At 34.7% G+C, this 18638-nt stretch overlaps 1 protein-coding gene across 1 annotated transcript in view; it reads right to left on the reverse strand.

The window, feature by feature from the left end:
* Window positions 1–10842, reverse strand: part of LOC145285960 (mitogen-activated protein kinase kinase kinase 2-like) — a 578382-nt gene extending 567540 nt beyond the window's left edge. Inside the window, exon 1 of the mRNA XM_080134486.1 lies at window positions 10726–10842. The gene's annotated coding sequence lies outside the window, so the exon portion shown is untranslated. The remainder of the gene's footprint in view (window positions 1–10725) is intronic.
* Window positions 10843–18638: the final 7796 nt, after the last annotated feature.

Raw genomic sequence — 18638 nt, forward strand, 5'->3', positions numbered from 1 at the left:
GTACCCCTCGCTAGTATATTATAAAGCTGTGATTTAAATATATATATATATATATATCTGTATATATATATATAATTTGAGGTTGCTATTTTTCAAAGGTAGGGTAACCAGTGAAATATAACGAGGTTTATAAAAGAGTGCTCAATACAGAAGTAGAGCAAGTTACATTTTAAATTTGCCTTTACATAAACAGTAGTATGTTGCTACACAGTCATGAGCATGTTTCAGTCTACTAGTATTTACTAACTGGAGACCTCTTCAGGCAACAACCCTTATTTTCGAAAATGGAATTCTAAATAATAAGGGTTGTTGCCTGAAGAGGTCTCTAGTTAGTAAATACTAGTAGACCGAAACATGCTCATGACTGTGTAGCAACATACTACTGCTTATGTAAAGGCAAATTTAATATATATATATATATATATATATATATATATATATATCCATATGACTTGGGTGCATCAGCTTGAATCAAAACCGAAACCAAAACTTATAAAGAAAAAAATATATGTATATTTCTATTACTTGAGTTCCTTCAGGTATAATCGAAATCAAAAGATTGAGCAAAATTGTTTACTTTGCAAAGTTCGTACTGTTTTTTGGGGTTTTTTTTTTGCACTTTTACATGTTAGGTTTTCAGGGTATTTTTGTTCTTTTTCATTTGTGAAGACTTCCACTCGAGACAAGGAAAGGCAATCATGAAAGTTACTGAAGTTTTGTGAAACCTTTTAGTAAATAAAAACAAGTGCATCTGTTTTATTTGGTGATTTTATGAACTTTTGAATACACTGAGAACTGTTTTATTTATTATTATTTCTAAGTTACAATTAAAACAAAGTGTTCGTTTTCAATAATAATAACTAGCAGGACCTGTGGAAATTCCACAGGGTACTCATTCATATGTAATATAGTGATGTTGGCATTCTGTAGATGTTCAGTGTAAATGGAGACGCTCTGATATTATTGTAGCTTTTTTGTTAAAACTGCAAAAGTATTTATCTAAGCTAGCACGAACGCCCGGTAAAGCCCAGTCGTAAAGTACACTTAAATATATTTTAATTCATGCAGATTTCGTATATATTATTATAGAGTTAATGTTCTATACATTTTTATTTAAAAAAAATAAAATATATCCATATGATTTGGGTGCGTTAGCTTGAATCGAAACTGAAATAAAAACTTATGAAAAAAATATATGTATATATATGTGTATATATATATATATATAACTTGAATTCCTTCGGCTATAATCGAAACCGAAACCAAAACTTATGAAGAATTCTTGATAAAATTATTTATGACAAGAAATAGAAGAACATAATAATTAAACGACCCGGATGTAAGCGTGACATACACGCTGTCGTATTAATATATAGATAATAATTGAATAAATGTTCAGGTAATTAATGTTTTCTGTTGTGTTACTTTAATATATTTGTTTTGATGTACAAATGTACAAAAAGGTTGTGTAAATCTTCAATAAATTTCGTGATTGTTTTTCCTTGTCCAGAGTGGAAGGACGTCTTAAAAAAAAAAAAAAAAAAAAAGTCCTAAAAAGCTACAATGCAAAATTACCAATATATTTATATTTTTTTCATTTTTAAATTTTTACTTATCCCTTTCTTTTACTTTTTTTACTATTATGGTTGCTGGGTTATATAAATATCGGGGTGGCTTGTTCGGACAAATGCTAAAACACTGGAGAAATGACCAAAGTTTAGTGCGTTAAATTGTAATCCTATGGATAAGTCCTTTTGAAGCAGTAGACCCAACACTTGTCTAGATGCGATATACTTAGTCCGTTCCTAAAGAGGCCATCATTCCAGACATTACTTCCTCTAACATAAAAAGGGTGGACTTATTCCTGATAGTCTGAGACGCTCCTTCCGGGGAATGCCGATGTATCCGTTTTCGGCTATTTTTTTTTTATCTTTCCAGGGTGCCCCACATACCTTCGTTCGGGAAGAGAATGGAGCTGGATTTTCCCTCCCCACGTTAAACGGACTTCAAGGCTAACCTTGCTGCATGTGGAAAGCAGGTACCCCCCCCCCATACACACACACACACTTTTTAGCAGCAAAGAAGCAGATAAGTAGTAAATTAAACTGGTAAGTAGAACCTACTTAGTGGCCTCGTTAACAGGACACCATATAAAAAGGTTTTCTTTCTGCAATTCTTTTTTGGGGTGGCTCTTAAAAGGCAAGAAAAAGCAATCATTTTAGCCGAATTGATTTTAATTATTCCAGCTCTACGTGACAGGAGGGGGGGGGGTCACGTATATTTTGTTTTCAAGATAACACTTGAATATTTACTGTATTACTTTATTGGAATTCAAAATATCATCCTTGAAATGATTTTTAATTCAACTTTAAAAAGTAAAACGTTTAAAAATAAAACAGGGTTTTTAATAGACAAAATAGTAAATAAATAAATAAATAAATAAAATAAACAATAAAAAAAAAAGATAAACGTGATTAATCTAAGTAAAATACACATGAACGTCAAGATAACTAAAAATAATGAAAGTTAAAAGATGAAGATAAGATAAATAAGAAAGCGGGTATGGATTTAAAAAAAAATTTTTTTAGATTATTTAAAAAAACAAAATAGCAATTTAAAGTTGGTTGGTTTTGTTTTACGGCATATCAAGCCTTTTCAGGTTATTTAATGCCGAATCTAGTGATTTTGAAGAAAAAAATTTTAATAGAATATATTAGAATATATTTGTTTTTTTCAAGTCGGTTTCTATTTTACTCATAGTTGGAAACCTAACAGGTACTACCACTCCGGGTCAGAGTGGACCTGGGAGCAATGGCAATTAAGCGGTGGCTCCACACTCCCCAAAGCCCACAAGCTTACCATCGGATATAGTTTAAGGTCATATCCAGGACTCAATTTAAAGTTGGGTATTTAGTTCTTTCTCACTGCAAGAACTGTGATACCAGGGTAGGAAAGTGGAATTGAGAAGCCAGTGCCCCTATGCCTGGGCAACCTCGTTGGCATTCCCCAGTAAGTGCGCCTCGGGCGATTAGCAATAAATTAACCTCTTCTCAAAAACTTGGGAGTGTTGACCTCCTAGAACTGCACAGAACTAGCAATCAACAGGGACCAGGTTATTACAGGAGTGGTTTGTTGATTTTGGGGGTCCAGGATAAAATCCCTAACCAGATTGATTATGTACAAATAAAGAGTAATGTAACTAAATAAATTAACTTTCTACACAAAATGACTCCTTGTGTAATAAAGTTCAAGAAAAGAAACGTTTTAAATGCCTTATTTTTCTCATATCGCCTGCAAATCCTATTTAGTGACATTACCAAATAAAGTTGCCTGAAAAGAAAGGAAGTATTTTTGGGAATAATCACCCAAACAATATCAGACCTAGTTACGAATTTAGTTCCAGAAATTGCTGAAACCGTTTACGATTTGAAAGCCGCAAAAGAAGAAAATGTATTAAATGCAGACGACACTAAGTATACGAAAGATTAAGATTAAAAATAAAAATTGTAAAGAAGGTGGATTTTAAATCGTGAACTGCTTTAGTTCCGTAATTTTCTGTCAATACATGGAACTGACTTTACTAAAATCCTCCGGATATCCACTCACAAGTACTATAATTTTAAAGAAAAATTTTTTTGTGTGTGTGTTTTAATAAGTATAATTCTAAATATGCAACAAATTTTATGTTGAAACTTGAAGGTATAAACATTCTAATTTCTTCAGATGTTTTTTAAACAGCCTTCGTTAAAAAAAAAAAAAAAAAAAAAAAAAGAGAGTATATTGTTTTATCAAACTTTTATTGTTTAAATAATTTAACTGTTCGTTTTATTAAAAAAAAAAAAGTTGAAATGATATTTTTCACTCAGTAGTGAGTGAGCTTTGACAGATTGTTGTTGAAAGAAATACAATCGCCAAAAGATAAGTGTTTCATTATTTCTAGTTGCCACTTTGAAAAATCACTTGCAAATGCGACTGTTTCACTCGCAATGTAGAGCCCTTTATATATATATATATATATATATATATATATATATATTTAGTGGTCTGGCAAGGCCACAGGGGAGACAACCAAAGCAGCAAAACTGAAGCTGGCCTGCAGGACACTATATATACGAATGTAGGCAAATTTGGACATATTTTATTGATCAGCTTTAGTTTTGTTGCTTCGGTTGTCTCCCCTGTGGCCTTACCAGGTCACTAATGTATATTTAAGAATTTTTAAAGGTGGTGGAGAAAGTTTGTTATTTTTGGTTTAGTTATTTAATGTAATCTATATAATTATAAAACTCAAATGACCTTGTAACAATGTATGTAACCCACTTTCCGATTTATGACATCCGGTTGCGCATGAGCGCATGACCTGCGCACTGAAATATTGACGTTATTATTTCAAAATTATTATTTAACATGGGAAGTGTGAAGTTTAAAATAACTTAAACGTAATACAGAAATGAACGATGTAAAAAAAAAAGAAAAGAAAAAACAGACAGTATTAACAATTGTTTATTTGGATAATTTAAAAATTTAAAAAAAAAAAAAGCAGATATATGAAAATTGGAATTTAACTATAATAAGTATTATGGTATCTGTTCAGTGCACATTTACCTATAAGTATGGCCAACCACTTATAATTCAGTAACTGTACTTTTTTTTTTTTTTTTTCAAAAATCAATTATAATAAACAGAACGACTCATAGAAATCTATCTATATTCTTTTTTCATTTTAATATACTTTCATAGAAATGTTTCTGTTATGTAAAAAAAAAATATTTTCTTTACGTCACAAGTGTCACGCTCATACATGAATTCCATAGCTAATATAACATACTGACCCAACGGGTCATGGGTAGTCTAGTATATAATAAAACTAATAACTAAACGTTTGAAAAGCAAACATTGTTAAAACTATAATAAATATTAATGTAAAGATGTCTTTAATATATTTAAGAGACCAAACACAAAAATTTGTTTTTATTTCAATAATAACTTCTTTTAAAAGTAAAACACTTAACACAAATTGGATTAGCATGTAGATTTTTTTTTTAGAATTGAAAGGAATTTAAAACCTTGCTAAATATTTTATTTTAGAAAATCATGTTTTGAGGGATTATAGATATGTATAATCTATAATATAAATCTCACCTATTAAATGTATGTATGTATGAATGTTTGTACGTCTGCCTAAAACTTTCGACAGAGACGACGGATTTTCAAGAGATTGGTATTGTTTTGAAACTCGGCACTTCGGATGACAAATATCAAAAAATTGGCTAAAAACATTAATTCCTTCACCCTCATCTGAGCACTTTTATACAGGGAGTGGTCGCTTTTTTCGTTGATATTTTCAAAAGTCATCCCCGCTTTTCAATTGACTAGCCTTAATTTAAATCTTTGCCATTTTCGGTTTGGCGATGGTTGCAACAGCGAAGGCGTCACTTTTTTTTTTTTTTTTTTTGCTCAACACACACCTCCAAACACCTTGGCATTGGGCAATGCCGGACTGGTTAAGTAATAAGCACTTCTTGGATGTTTCTATGGTAGGGTTGGCAGGTTGTTTTTTTAAAGGCCAAATTTAGCTAATTTGGCCTTTTTAAAGCAGTTTGGCGTTCCAAATTTCTGTCTAGCCTTTTTTCAAATGTGGCTTCAAATTTGGCCTTTTTCTGATCATCTTCCTCTTCTAATATACAAATCTCACCTGTCTGTTTAAGTGTATGTCTGCCTAAAACTTTCGACAGAGGCGATGGATTTTCACAAGATTGGTATCGTTTTGAAGCTCGACCCTTCGGACGACAAATATAAATAAATTGGCTAAAAACATTAATTTCTTCACCCTCAATTGAGGGAGGGATCGCTATTTTCGAAAGTCATTCCCACTTTTCGATTGACTAGCCTTAATTTAAACCTTCGCCACTTCTGGTTTGGCGATGGATGCAACAGCAAAGACGTCACATTCTTTTCCTCCTTCGTGGTACGGGTTTCAGGCTGCCTGCCTAATACTATTTTTTTTTTTTGCTCAACACACCGGGCAACGCCGGGCACCCAAGCTTGTCTTATATAAATATTTATTTAACAGTAACTAGCAGGGACCTGTGGTAATTCCACAGATAACTCATTCATATGTAATATATTGATGTTGCCATTCTGTAGATGTTCAGCGTAAATGGAGACGCTGATATTATTGTACCTATTTACAATGCCTCCGCATGGGACAGAGTTAGACACCAGGGTCGTTTTTTAACATGGAGAAAAGGTACAAAAATAAAAAATTGTCTCAGTCGTGAAGGACTGCTCCTCCACCGAAAGTGAACAAGAAATGGAAGTGCAGCATCGGAAGAACAGATACTACACTTTGATCTTGGCCAAAAGGCCAATTTATCTAAGCTAGCAGGAATGCCTGGCATAGCCCGGTCATAAAGTACGCTTAAATATGATATTTTAATTCTTACAGATTTTATATATATTATTATAGTTAATGTTCTAGTTTTATATATTATAAAGTTGCGATTTAAAAAAAAAAAAAATATATATATATATCCATATGACTTGGATGTATCAGTTTGAACCAAAACCAAAACTTATGAAGAATTCTTTATAAAATTATTTATAAAAAAGTAAATGATTTGATTGCCATCAGCTATAATCGAAACCGAAACCAAAACTTATGAAGAATTCTTGGTAAAATTATTTATTACAAGAAATGGAAGTCCATAAAAATTAAATGACTCGGATGTAAGCGTGACAGAAAATAAATAACACACACGCTATCTATATATAAATATATAACAAATAGATGTTATCAAGGGCAAGATAAGTTACTCTTCTACCTATCTGGAAAAGTTGTTAGTAGTTTTACTCATTTTAAAACGTTTAATCGGTTCGAAAAACAGTGTCGAGCGTTGTGAGAACAAGAAAAATGGTCATAAATTGACACCGAAATATTTAAAATTTTGAAAATGGCTTAAAAATAAAAATATATATACAAAAAAAGTGTTAGAAAACCACCCAATAAATGTCACGCTAACATATATTGGGTAGGTTACTAACACTATTTTGTAAAATGTTTTATTTTTAAGTCATTTTCAAAACTTCGAATATTTCAGTGTAAATTCGCGGCCATTTTTCTTGTTCCCATCTAACGCTCGACACTATATGTTTTGCGAACTGATTAGACGTTTTAAAGTAGGCGCCGCCAAAAATGGCCGAAAAATCAAGTTGTTGTTGTTTTTTAAAACGAAATTACATTTATTAAAATCCATTATTTCTGAGTAACTTTTTTTTTCCAGAAAGATAAAACCCTGAATTTTATCATATAGAAAACAGAATAATGTAAAACTTTTTCTACTATTTTCAATTAAATTTTAAATGTTAAATTTTCCCAAAAAGTTAACAATTGACATTTTTTGTCTTGCACAAAAAACGTACATAAATATTTAAAAAAAAAAAGGTTTTTGAAATAATTAATTTATTTATTTATTGTCTAACTAAGATTTAGGATGATTTTCTAAGAGAATATGCAAAAATATTATAATATAAGTACCTGGATTTCAAATAATTCCACTTATTCATATATGTAACCAGTTATTTTGCGTCGATCTAGAGTCTAGATCGACACTGTTTACGTTTGCGTTTGATAAGAAGCAAACTATGGAAGACCAAACAGGCCAAAAAAACTTATTTTTCAGTGACGAAAATTTCAATGTATTATTAAGCTGAGGCTGGCCAGTACCAGATGGGTGACCATTTGTATGAGTTTGGTTTTTAATGTGTATGTGTGTAGGGGCCAGGCTCCCCAAAATGGGGGGGGGGGGCAATTTAAAGCAGAATAAAAAAAAATTATTTCAGCGCGTTTGGTCCACCGTAGTCGAAAGGCGGCAAACGTTTTCAAACGGGATCGAAAAAATGATGCTATTTTTAACACAAAGGGCACAATATTTATCGAATTTTTTTTTTTTTTTTTTTGGTATCGATTCTTCAAAGCATGCCCTGTTTAATAATGGTCATGCATTATTCGGCTCGCTAAAAAAAAAAATTGTTAATTTATTTATCAAAGATTTTAAAATGGCTTTTTTTCGTATAAATATTTAAAAAAATTTTTTTGTTTGTTTTGCTTAACTTAAATTAATTATTTTAACATATTCACCGAATTTCACACTTCAAAACTCAAAAGCGGGATAATTAAACACAATCGAAGTTCTGATATTCAGACGTCAAAATAAGGTATGCAAACAATTTTTTTTTTTTAATCTATAATTCTGTCCCTTACAACAACACAATATGTTGTGTTCAGTTTCAGATGATTATTTTAAGCATATTTGTTCCCACTTCAAAACAAGGGGGAGTTTTGTAAGCAAAAAAAATATATATATAAAATGTCGTTTATGAAAAATAAGTACACGGTTATAAAGTTCATTCTTCTCTTAATAATCGCTGAAAATTTCGTATTGATCGGATAATTACCTGATTTTTGGTAGATTTTTAAAAAGACGGTCCGTCAAAAAGTACTGACCTGCCCCCCCCCCAGTTTTGGCGGTGCCTATTTTAAAGTGAGTAAAATCACGAACAACTTTTCCAGATAGGTAGAAAAGTAACTTATCTTGCACTTGATAGCATTTATTTGTTATATTTGAATTTTTAATCACTTTTTCGAATCTCTGTGGATTGTAAAACAAACCCGATCGGCATTGTGTAATATACAATGTATTTTTTTTAAATGCCAAGTATTATTACTATTATTATTATTAATCTCAAATAATTGTCCCCGTTTACTTGCCTCCAAACGAGGACAGAATTGGACACGGTCGGTTTTTAATGTAATGAAAAACCAGCTCCCTAAAAAGGGACGGGGCACTTTGGAATGGGACGCGCGTATGGAAGCGGGCCGGTACCCTCATCTGTATTTTTTTTTTTTTTTTTTTTCAATTTATTCAGCGGATTATTATCAAATGGACACTAGTCAATCCAGATTATCAAAAAAAAAAAAAAAAAATGGTTTAAAAAGTAAATATTTAAAGATTTGTAAGGGATGCTCAGTTTCTAATCCAACGTTCTAGTAAACCGATCACCTATTTTAGAAAACACTTAATGTTTTTAGGCAAAATTTCGCGAGTTTGGCCTTTTTTGGAGATTATTTTAAAAAGCGAAATTTATAAAAGGCTAAATTCGCGAAATTTGGCCTAAAAACGTCGAGTATTTCTAAAATAGGTGATCGATTTACTAGAACGTTGGATTAGAAACTGAGCACCCCTTACAAATATTTAAATATTTACTTTAGTGCTAATGCAGAGAGTGACCCGTGCTATTTTTTTAAAATCGTATTTTCAAGTTTAATGATATGTTTTTTTTTAAATTCAATTGTACGGTTAAAGTACAGAATAGGTACAAAACACCCTCCCTTTCCCATGTTAAGAATGGCTTTTAAAATAATGTTATTATTTCAGCACGGATCACTCTCTGCATGAGTACCTTTACTTTTAAAGAAATGTTTTGGGATAGCCAGGAAGACTAGTGTCCATTCGATAATAATTCGCTGGAAGAAAAAAAAAAAAAGACGAGTGCTAGTGCAGTTGCAGTGCACTTATTGATCCGCGCTATTTTTAAAAATAGTTTTTTTAAGTTTAATTAAAGATTTATGATTTTTATTAAATTATAAGGTTAAAGTACAGAATCGGTACAAAACACCCTCTCCTCCATGTTAAGAATGGCTTTTTTTTTTTTTTTTTAAATAATAACGTTATTATTTCAGCACGGATCAATAAGTGTACAAGTACCAAAAGACGAAAATAAAAATATATATATAGGGACGGGGGTACAGCTTCTATACGTGCGTCAAATAAAAATTGCCTCGAAAATACAGTCTAGGGAACGATCTCTCCTTCACTGACAGTTTAGTTTAACCGAAGATTAACGATAAAGTGGAGTACTCAGAACAGATACTACACTATAATCTGAGCCAAACAGAAATAATTGTCGCATTATGTGTGTCTATTACTAAGATTGTGGTAAAATAAAAGGTACATCCGCAGTTAAAGTTTTAAAGCTAAATTCGATTTTTTGTTTATTAAATTGATAGTTGGAAATACATGTTAGTTAACACCCCTCCCGTGTTCAGAATGTGTTTCTAAGTATTTCAGCACAGTCCGTAAACTACACAAGTACCAAATAAAGCCTTTTCCAAAATAAATATTTTTAAAATTACTTTTACAATTTCCATCACAATTTCTTTAAACAACCTGCTATGAGCTAGGCCACTAAACTTTTTGAAAAAAAAAAAAAAAAAAATTACTCAGCGCATTGTCAGTCGGTCATTTTTCGCGTTTATATTCATAATTATTACTAATCTCTGGATCTTAAAACCAATGATTAAAATACAAAGTTTTCTTGGGTTTCTAAGTTATACAGATGAATTTTACTGTAAAAAAAAGATAAATAAATAAAAGGACTTTTTTTTTTTTTACAAACGATAAAAGACGGGAAGGGAGAAAAGTTTACAATATCGCATGTGACCGTAATATCCTGTCTGTAATAGATTGAGACAATTTTAAAGTAAAAACTTTAAATAAGAAAAAAGAAAAGAAACAGGTGTATCCCCTATAAGGAGCAATGTGTATTTTAAAATGCATAAACAAGAGAAGGTGGGGATCGAACTGATCTTCTTATAAATGTTTTTCTTTTCGCTTTTCGAGCTGTGCATTGAAGTAAAAAAGAAAGTTGGTTTAATAGCCTTACCTTCACTTCCGACACAGACGGCTCTTACTGCCATATTAATGACGTCATAGTGCGCTCATTTCGTGACCAGAAAAAAAAAAGACGAAGTAGAAAAAAGAGAGGCGGAGTTAACGCTTCTTTCCTTCTTTTTTACTTACTTATTTCTTCCTAACTTTTTTTTTCTTTTCTTTCGTTTCTTTTGCTTCATTTGATTTTGTTTCTTCTTTCTTTCTTTTTAGAATTCTTACTCAGACAATTTGTTGCCGACTCTTCTCAAAGATTATTTACATCCAGAATTGTTGCACACAGCATGGCTTCCTTTCCCCCCCCCCCTTTTTCTTGAAGCTTTAACATCAAAACATTAGTTTTTTTTTGTTTTGTTTTTTTTTTTTGGGGGGGGGGGGGGTACTACTAACTTACAGGACTGTTCCACAACTGTGAAATCTAAATTAGTATTAAAATAGATGGTTAATTTTGGGACATCCTAGCGTTAATTTAAGTTAAATTTAAGTTAAAATTTATATATTTTCTTTCTATAGTTCTCTTTGTCCGTTCCACTTTTTCCTGGCAACTACTAAGTCAATTTGGCTGAAATTTTGCATGGACCTTTATTATGATAAAGTGCAGCGAACTAAGTATTATGGTATCTGTTCGATGCACAGTTAGAAAATGAGTACAAATTGAACCATATTCAACTATAAATTTGGCATAAAGCACACGTTTTAAGTCAACGGGCTATAACTTTTGCCTGTTTTTAATGAGCAAAAATGTCTAGTTTGTATAAGATTAAATTTAACAAAACAGTTATTTTTCTGCGTGTCTAAGATGAACTTAAAAAAATCAAAGGGAATTAGTAGAATATTAATTTTTATGCACTTGTGCATTTTAGTTCCTGGAGATATTTCTTTCTTTTCATATTTGAAGACTTTCGTTCGAAACAAGGGAAGAAAATTTCAAGAAGTTCTTAAAGTTTTTCAAATAATTTCTCTGAAAATGTTCAAGTGCTGCATAAAATTTTGGTAAAGCAATTTTTTTTTTTTTTTTTTTTTTTTTTTTTTTTGCATTTTGCATTTTCACCCCAAACAAAGCACAGTGCCATTTTGATGTAAGGGGGCTACTATCTGGGATATAATTTGTAGGGTAATTTGTAGGGAGTTGAGCAGCAAGATATCTGTTTACATTACAGCTGAACTTCTGCATGTCAGTAGAGCCAGGGAAGCAGGAACTCGGAAGGTAATTCCAAAGTCTAGCATTTCTAGAAAATAAATTATTAGAGTATAAAGCTTTCTTACATCTAGGGATTTCTACTGAGCTGGGGTGGGATTTTGCTGCTTGTCAGCTTTGTTGGGGTATTTACGTTGAGGGGCACAAGGGCTTGTAGTTCATCAGACCTACTACCATTAAAATACTTGTAAAACAGGCAGAGGGATGCAACATTCTGTTGATGGGATAGCAGTTGAAGTCTAGCTGATAGTGCGAGACCTATTAGGTGGGTGATTCTCTTTTGAACCCTGTCTAAAGGGAGAAACTCGTAGCAAATGCACCAGCCCAAATGTGGCAACAATACTCTATACATGGCCGAATAGTGGCCTTGTAGAGGTATAGGATACTCTCAGGCATAAGTAACTTTCTAGCACGGTAGAAAGATCCTACCTTCTTTGCAGCAGCCTTAGCAATGCTCTCATGTTCCCCATGAACGTTAAGCTGAAGAGTTTTCAGGTAATGTAATTAGCCATGGTTATTAGTAACTGAGCAGGTTTTTTGTAGTTATTAAAGGAAAGAAGCTTAGTCTTGGCAGCATTAAATATGACCATCTATTTGTGTCCTCTTTTTCATTATAGACTGGAGATTTTCCTCTAGTGTTTCTTCCATTGCCTTGGATGCATGTACTAAATTTACATATGACCCAAAATAAAACATTATCTGAATATTTATTGAGTTAAAAGATTGGTGTTTATTCAAATTGGCCCTTATGGCAACAATTAAAAGTAAAGAAAATACAGAAAAGTCTGTATGGTGTACATACCAGTCACAGAACGAAGATGTCATATTCCAAAAATCACATAATTTGATCAAGTAGTTTATTTTATTCAAGCAAATCAAATTTTACAACTAAATGAGTTGCAGGGCTTTCATCGGCTATTATGAAATTCGATTAAATAAAAAAGGGGGGCAACTGAAATCGAAATTGAGAGGTCAAAAATAAGCCTTATGTTCAATGCAGTTTAGTAGTAAAATCGTTAAAAATCATAAATTTTGATTTTCTTACTTTTTAAATAAAACTACTTGATCGATTTACATACTTTTTGGAATATGACATCTTCCTTCTGTAACGAGTATGTACATCATATAAACTTTTCTGTATCTTTTTTTTTTTTTACTTTTAATTGTCGCAATAAGTGCCAATCTGAATAAGCACTCCGAAAAAAGAACATAACACCAATTTATTGTTTCTAGATGTGCTGATAACCCACACTGGTCAGGGCTTTTTGTCATCTGTATACTGAAATTCAACTTTCACTGGATAGTACCTAAACTTTAACTGCCACCATCCATATAATGTAAAGAAAGGAATCGTCCGTTGCCTACAACACTGAGTAAAAGCAATATGTAGTAACAGCAGTGTATATCGAGAGGAGATGGACAGTTTACGAGAAACTCTCACCGAAACAACTATCCAGAGAGCATGACATCAGCCCCAAGAAATCTGGACCAAACACAAAAGAACACCACTCAGAAACTCACCACAGTTTGTATACCAAATATGAAGGGCTTGTCTGAAAAACTTCAACGAATATGTAATCCATATGACACCAGGACAGTATTCAGGAGTGATTCAACTCTCCGAAAACAGCTTGTGAGAGTGAAGCCCACTACAGAAAAAATCATGACAAAGAACTGTGTATATGAAATCCCATGTAAATGTGGAAAGCTATACAAAGGTGAAACGTGTTGTTCACTAAAAAATACGGTTAGAGGAACACCAAAAAGCTATAGTATGTGGAGAGACTGAAAAGTCAGGTATAGCTGACCATATCTGGAAGGAAAAGGGAAACCATCTACCATTATGAGATGAAGTAAAAATTATAGACAGAGAAGAATGGTTGAGAGTAAGACGATTGAAAGAAGTAGCACATATGCTGGGGAATAACCAACTACTAATTAGACCTAGTAAAGAATTTAATACAATATGGGAACCATTAATTATAAACAATAGATAATATATACAAGTAATAAGTAAGAGCATTAATTTATATATAGATAGACGTTAATATATAGTTATAATTAATAATAAATAGTAATAATAAATAATAGTGGTATTAACAACTAGAAATAAAAACAGGTTTAAGGTTCCTAAAATTCGTACTAGAATTGTCTGTAAGGACCTGTGGCGCAGTGGTCGGAAGGCTTAGAAAAGTCAAATATAAAAAGTGATATACTCCTGGAGATTGAAGGTTCAATCCTCAATGTGGGTAACCAAAAGATACAATTGTGAATTACTCTATCCAGTCATGGCTGATGGAATATAAAGGGTTTCGCTCAAAATTCCTGAGTTCGACAAGATACATCGACCGAAACGTTGTGAAAATCACATTCAAGATGAGAACAATAGTCCGATTAATTCATTTGTATTATTTCAAATCCTCATCTCAAAAATTCAGAAACGTAATAAAATTGTGTGTGTGTGTGTGTGTGTGTGTGTGTGTGTTTTAGCGTTTACATGATTTATACATTATTTCTTGATGCTGCATGATATTGCATTTCTTAATAAATTAGCAGAACAATTATCGCTTGTGCATTTGTCACGGTTTCAAAATCACAGCCTCCATTTTCTCCTTCTTTCTTCACCCCCTGCTGTTCTCTTCACCTTTCCCTTATCTTAAACAAAGGACGGGATTGGCCAACGTGAGCTAATGTATGAACATATCCGGGTTCAGTGAATACATTGACATTGCCTTTATCTTCTCATCATCGATTTCGCTACACACGTCAGAATTTAAATATATCAACAAAACGCTAACAAAACAGGCGATTGACTTTTTACCTTTTAGACGAAATTAATTTAAATGGAATCAACAAACTTACAATCTACTTTTGATTGCATAAATTTCGTTCTAGAATTAATTAGAGTCGTTTGTTTGTCTTATTGGGAGCTACATCACTAACATCACGCTGGCCAAATGAATACAGTCAGCCTCAGCTCAACCAGACTAGTTTTGCCCGGGTGCCAGTCTTGGCCCCCAGCCAAGTGTAGTATCTGTTCCGGCAGATGCTGCAAGCTATGACTAGCTATGACTAGCAAAGACCAGATGTGGGGGCAACCCCACATACCTGACCATTAACCAGCTCCCATTTCCCACCTCTCGGGAGCTGGTCCCCTTTTTCCCTTCCCCCTCCCTTCACTCCTCACATTAAAAATCGGCCTTGTGCCTAATTTGCTCGGTGGGGGAGCAAATAAACACCATCTGTTCCGGCAGATACTGCAAGCAAAGACCATATGTGGGGGCAACCTCACATATAAGACCTTGGTCAATGTAGGGGCAACCCTTCATACCAATTGTCATTATCCAACTCCCCTACTCCCCGGGGAGTTGGTCCCCATTTCCCCTTCACTCCTCACATTAAAAATCGGCCTTGTGCCTAATTTGCTCAGTGGGGGAGCAAATAAATACCATCTGTTCCGGCAGATACTGCAAGCTATGACTAGCAAAGACCAGATGTGGGGGCAACCCCACATGCCTGACCTTACTTGTCAAGGATTCGTCACTTGACACTCAGCCCAACAGGTGAGGGGCCGGGAACCGGCCCAGCACCTGTTGGACTGAGGTACACCGCCTGGGTAATACCTAGGAGGTCCACCCTCCCAGGCCTTGCCACCGGGCTTTCCGGTGGGGCAAGTTTATTGCTTGCTGCCTGAGGCGCCCCGACCGGGGAATGCCGACGGGGTTACTCAGGCAATTTTTAAAAATTGCAGGAGTGCCCCTCCTTTAGGGGAGCCTGCGGGGTTCCCACTTTCCGGCCTTGTGCCACATTTTGCTGATGTGGGCAGCAAATAAATATCAACCCCACATGCCTGACCTTTAACCAGCTCCCATTTCCCACCTCTCGGGAGCTGGTCCCCTTTTTCCCTTCCCCCTCCCTTCACCCCTCACATTAAAAATTGGCCTTGTGCCTAATTTGCTCGGTGGGGGAGCAAATAAATACCATCTGTTCCGGCAGATACTGCAAGCTATGACTAGCTATGACTAGCAAAGACCAGATGTGGGGGTAACCCCACATGCCTGACCTCTAACCAGCTCCCATTTCCCACCTCTCGGGAGCTGGTCCCCTTTTTCCCTTCCCCCTCCCTTCACTTCTCACATTAAAAATCGGCCTTGTGCCTAATTTGCTCGGTGGGGGAGCAAATAAATACCATCTGTTCCGGCAGATACTGCACTTAAGATAATTTGTAACAGTCAATGGAGGGGAAACCCTCTATACTGGGACAATTATTATTTTTGGTAACCAGAGTGCCCCCTTTTTGCCTACTTTTAGGGGAGCTGGTTTTTACCTCACATTAAAAACGGCCTTGTGCCTAATTTGCTCAGTGGGGGAGCAAATAAATACCATCTGTTCCGGCAGATACTGCAAGCTATGACTAGCTAGGACTAGCTATGACTAGCAAAGACCAGATGTGGGGGCAACCCCACATGCCTGACCTTTAACCAGCTCCCATTTCCCACCTCTCGGGAGCTGGTCCCCTTTTTCCCTTCCCCCTCCCTTCACTCCTCACATTAAAAATTGGCCTTGTGCCTAGTTTGCTCGGTGGGGGAGCAAATAAATACCATCTGTTCCGGCAGATACTGCAAGCAAAGACCATATGTGGGGGCAACCCCACATATAAGACCTTGGTCAATGTAGGGGCAACCCTTCATACCAATTGTCACTGTCCAGCTCCCCTACTCCCCGGGGAGCTGGTCCCCCATTTCCCCTTCACTCCTCACTTTAAAAATCGGCCTTGTGCCTAATTTACTCGGTGGGGGAGCAAATAAATACCAACCCCACATATAAGACCATTACCCTTGTGGCAATCAGTTATTGGTCAATGTAGGGGAAACCCTTCATACCAATTGTCACTATCCAGCTCCCCTACTCCCCGGGGAGCTGGCCCCATTTCCCTAATCTCTCCACATTAAAAAACGGCAGCCTTGTGCCTAATTTGCTCAGTGGGGAAGCAAATAAATACACAGTCCCGGCCCGGGGAGTAGAAGGAGGCTCCCGAAGCGATGACTGACGCTACCAGTCACGTTGACCGAACCCACCTGCCAAAGGATTCCCAGCGACACCAGCCGTCTCAGCAGCAGTTCAAACAACCCTTATCGGGGCTAAACAACCAGCCCTTTCACTAATGAGACCCACTAGCAGCGAACTTCACTCCCAGTCTCCAGCTCACTCCAGCGGCTTCCTGCGCATTCCCAGCACCTCCAGCTTCCTCCTGCAGCTTTCCTGCATCTGGCTCCCTACCGACCGTCTGTTCCTTAACACTGATCCCCCGTTCTCAGTGTTGTCCATTCTCTAACTCTGATCCTCCGTTCTCAGTGTTGTCTATTCCTTAACACTGATCCTACCCTCTCAGTGTCATCCGTTCCTTAACACTGACCACCTCATTCTCAGTGTCCACCGTCCATCTCCGGATCACCCTGATGTCCAACTGATCATTCCAGACCCAGCGAGCAACCTGAACCACGCTACGTCTAGAGTACCTGTTTCAGATCTCCAGACCTTAACCTCCAATGAGCTGTGACATTTCAGGCGACTAACATCCAGATCATATGATTGTTCGCTTCCTTTGCAAATAAAAGGCGAACCCTCATCTTTAACCAAATAACCTGTGTCTGTCATTCTCCTTTGCCTTCTTTGCTGTTTCCTTTTTGACCATGTCTACCTTGTTAGTTGTTGGGTCGATTGTCCCTGGACGACCGGCCCTGCAACACATTAAGTGGATATCTAAAAAATGAAAATAATGCATTTTAAGTAAAAACACTGGTACATACTTATGTGTTGTGTTAAAATTAGTAAAAAATTTAAAAAATTACGAAAAACGATAAAGTAGAGAAATAATTGTAAGTACAATATAATCTATTAAATATGTTATCGATTCACTATTTTCTAGTTTGAAATCGTGGAAAACAAGGGAGATAAGTCAGTTTGACTTTATTTATTTATTTATTTTTTAGAAATCCACTTATATAATGCATATGCACCAGATCATTTTGTTAAATAATTACTCTCTATTGAAAAAGTTAGCATACACCAACATTTACGGAAATATATTCAATAGACGTTTGATATTAAAAAAAAAAAAGGAAATTATTTATTAATATTAGCGAATTATTTTTTCATAGTTAGATGCCATTTTAAATCTCTATTGATGAAAAAGTATATTAAGGGGAATTAGTGATTGAACTTTGTCATTTTATACAATCTTAAGCAGTTTGATCCGCTGTTCACTACCCTTGAGAACCAAGGAGTATACTTATCATTGAACAGCAATAAAATAAAGACTGTTGGCCATTCGATACTGGAACATGGTGGACAAGTTAAACATTCAATTATTATATTTTATAAAATATAATGTGGAATTTTGCATAGATTTTCACTAATCATCATCTATATATTAATACGATAGTGTGTGTTATTTTCTGTGTCATGCTTACATCCGGGTCATTTAATTGTTATGTACTTCCATTTTATTCATAAATAATTTTACCCCAAGAATTCTTCATAAGTTTTGGTTTCGGTTTCGATTATAACTGATGGCACTCCAGTAATCTGTTTTTTTTTATAAATTTATTCATCAAGAATTCTTCATAAGTTTTGGTTTCAGTTTTTATATATATATATATATATATATATATATATATATATATATATATATATATATATTCATAAGT

The sequence above is a fragment of the Euprymna scolopes genome, chromosome 10 (genome assembly GCF_053919585.1).
Source record: "Euprymna scolopes isolate OS-2025 chromosome 10, ASM5391958v1, whole genome shotgun sequence".
Classification (NCBI taxonomy): domain Eukaryota; kingdom Metazoa; phylum Mollusca; class Cephalopoda; order Sepiida; family Sepiolidae; genus Euprymna; species Euprymna scolopes.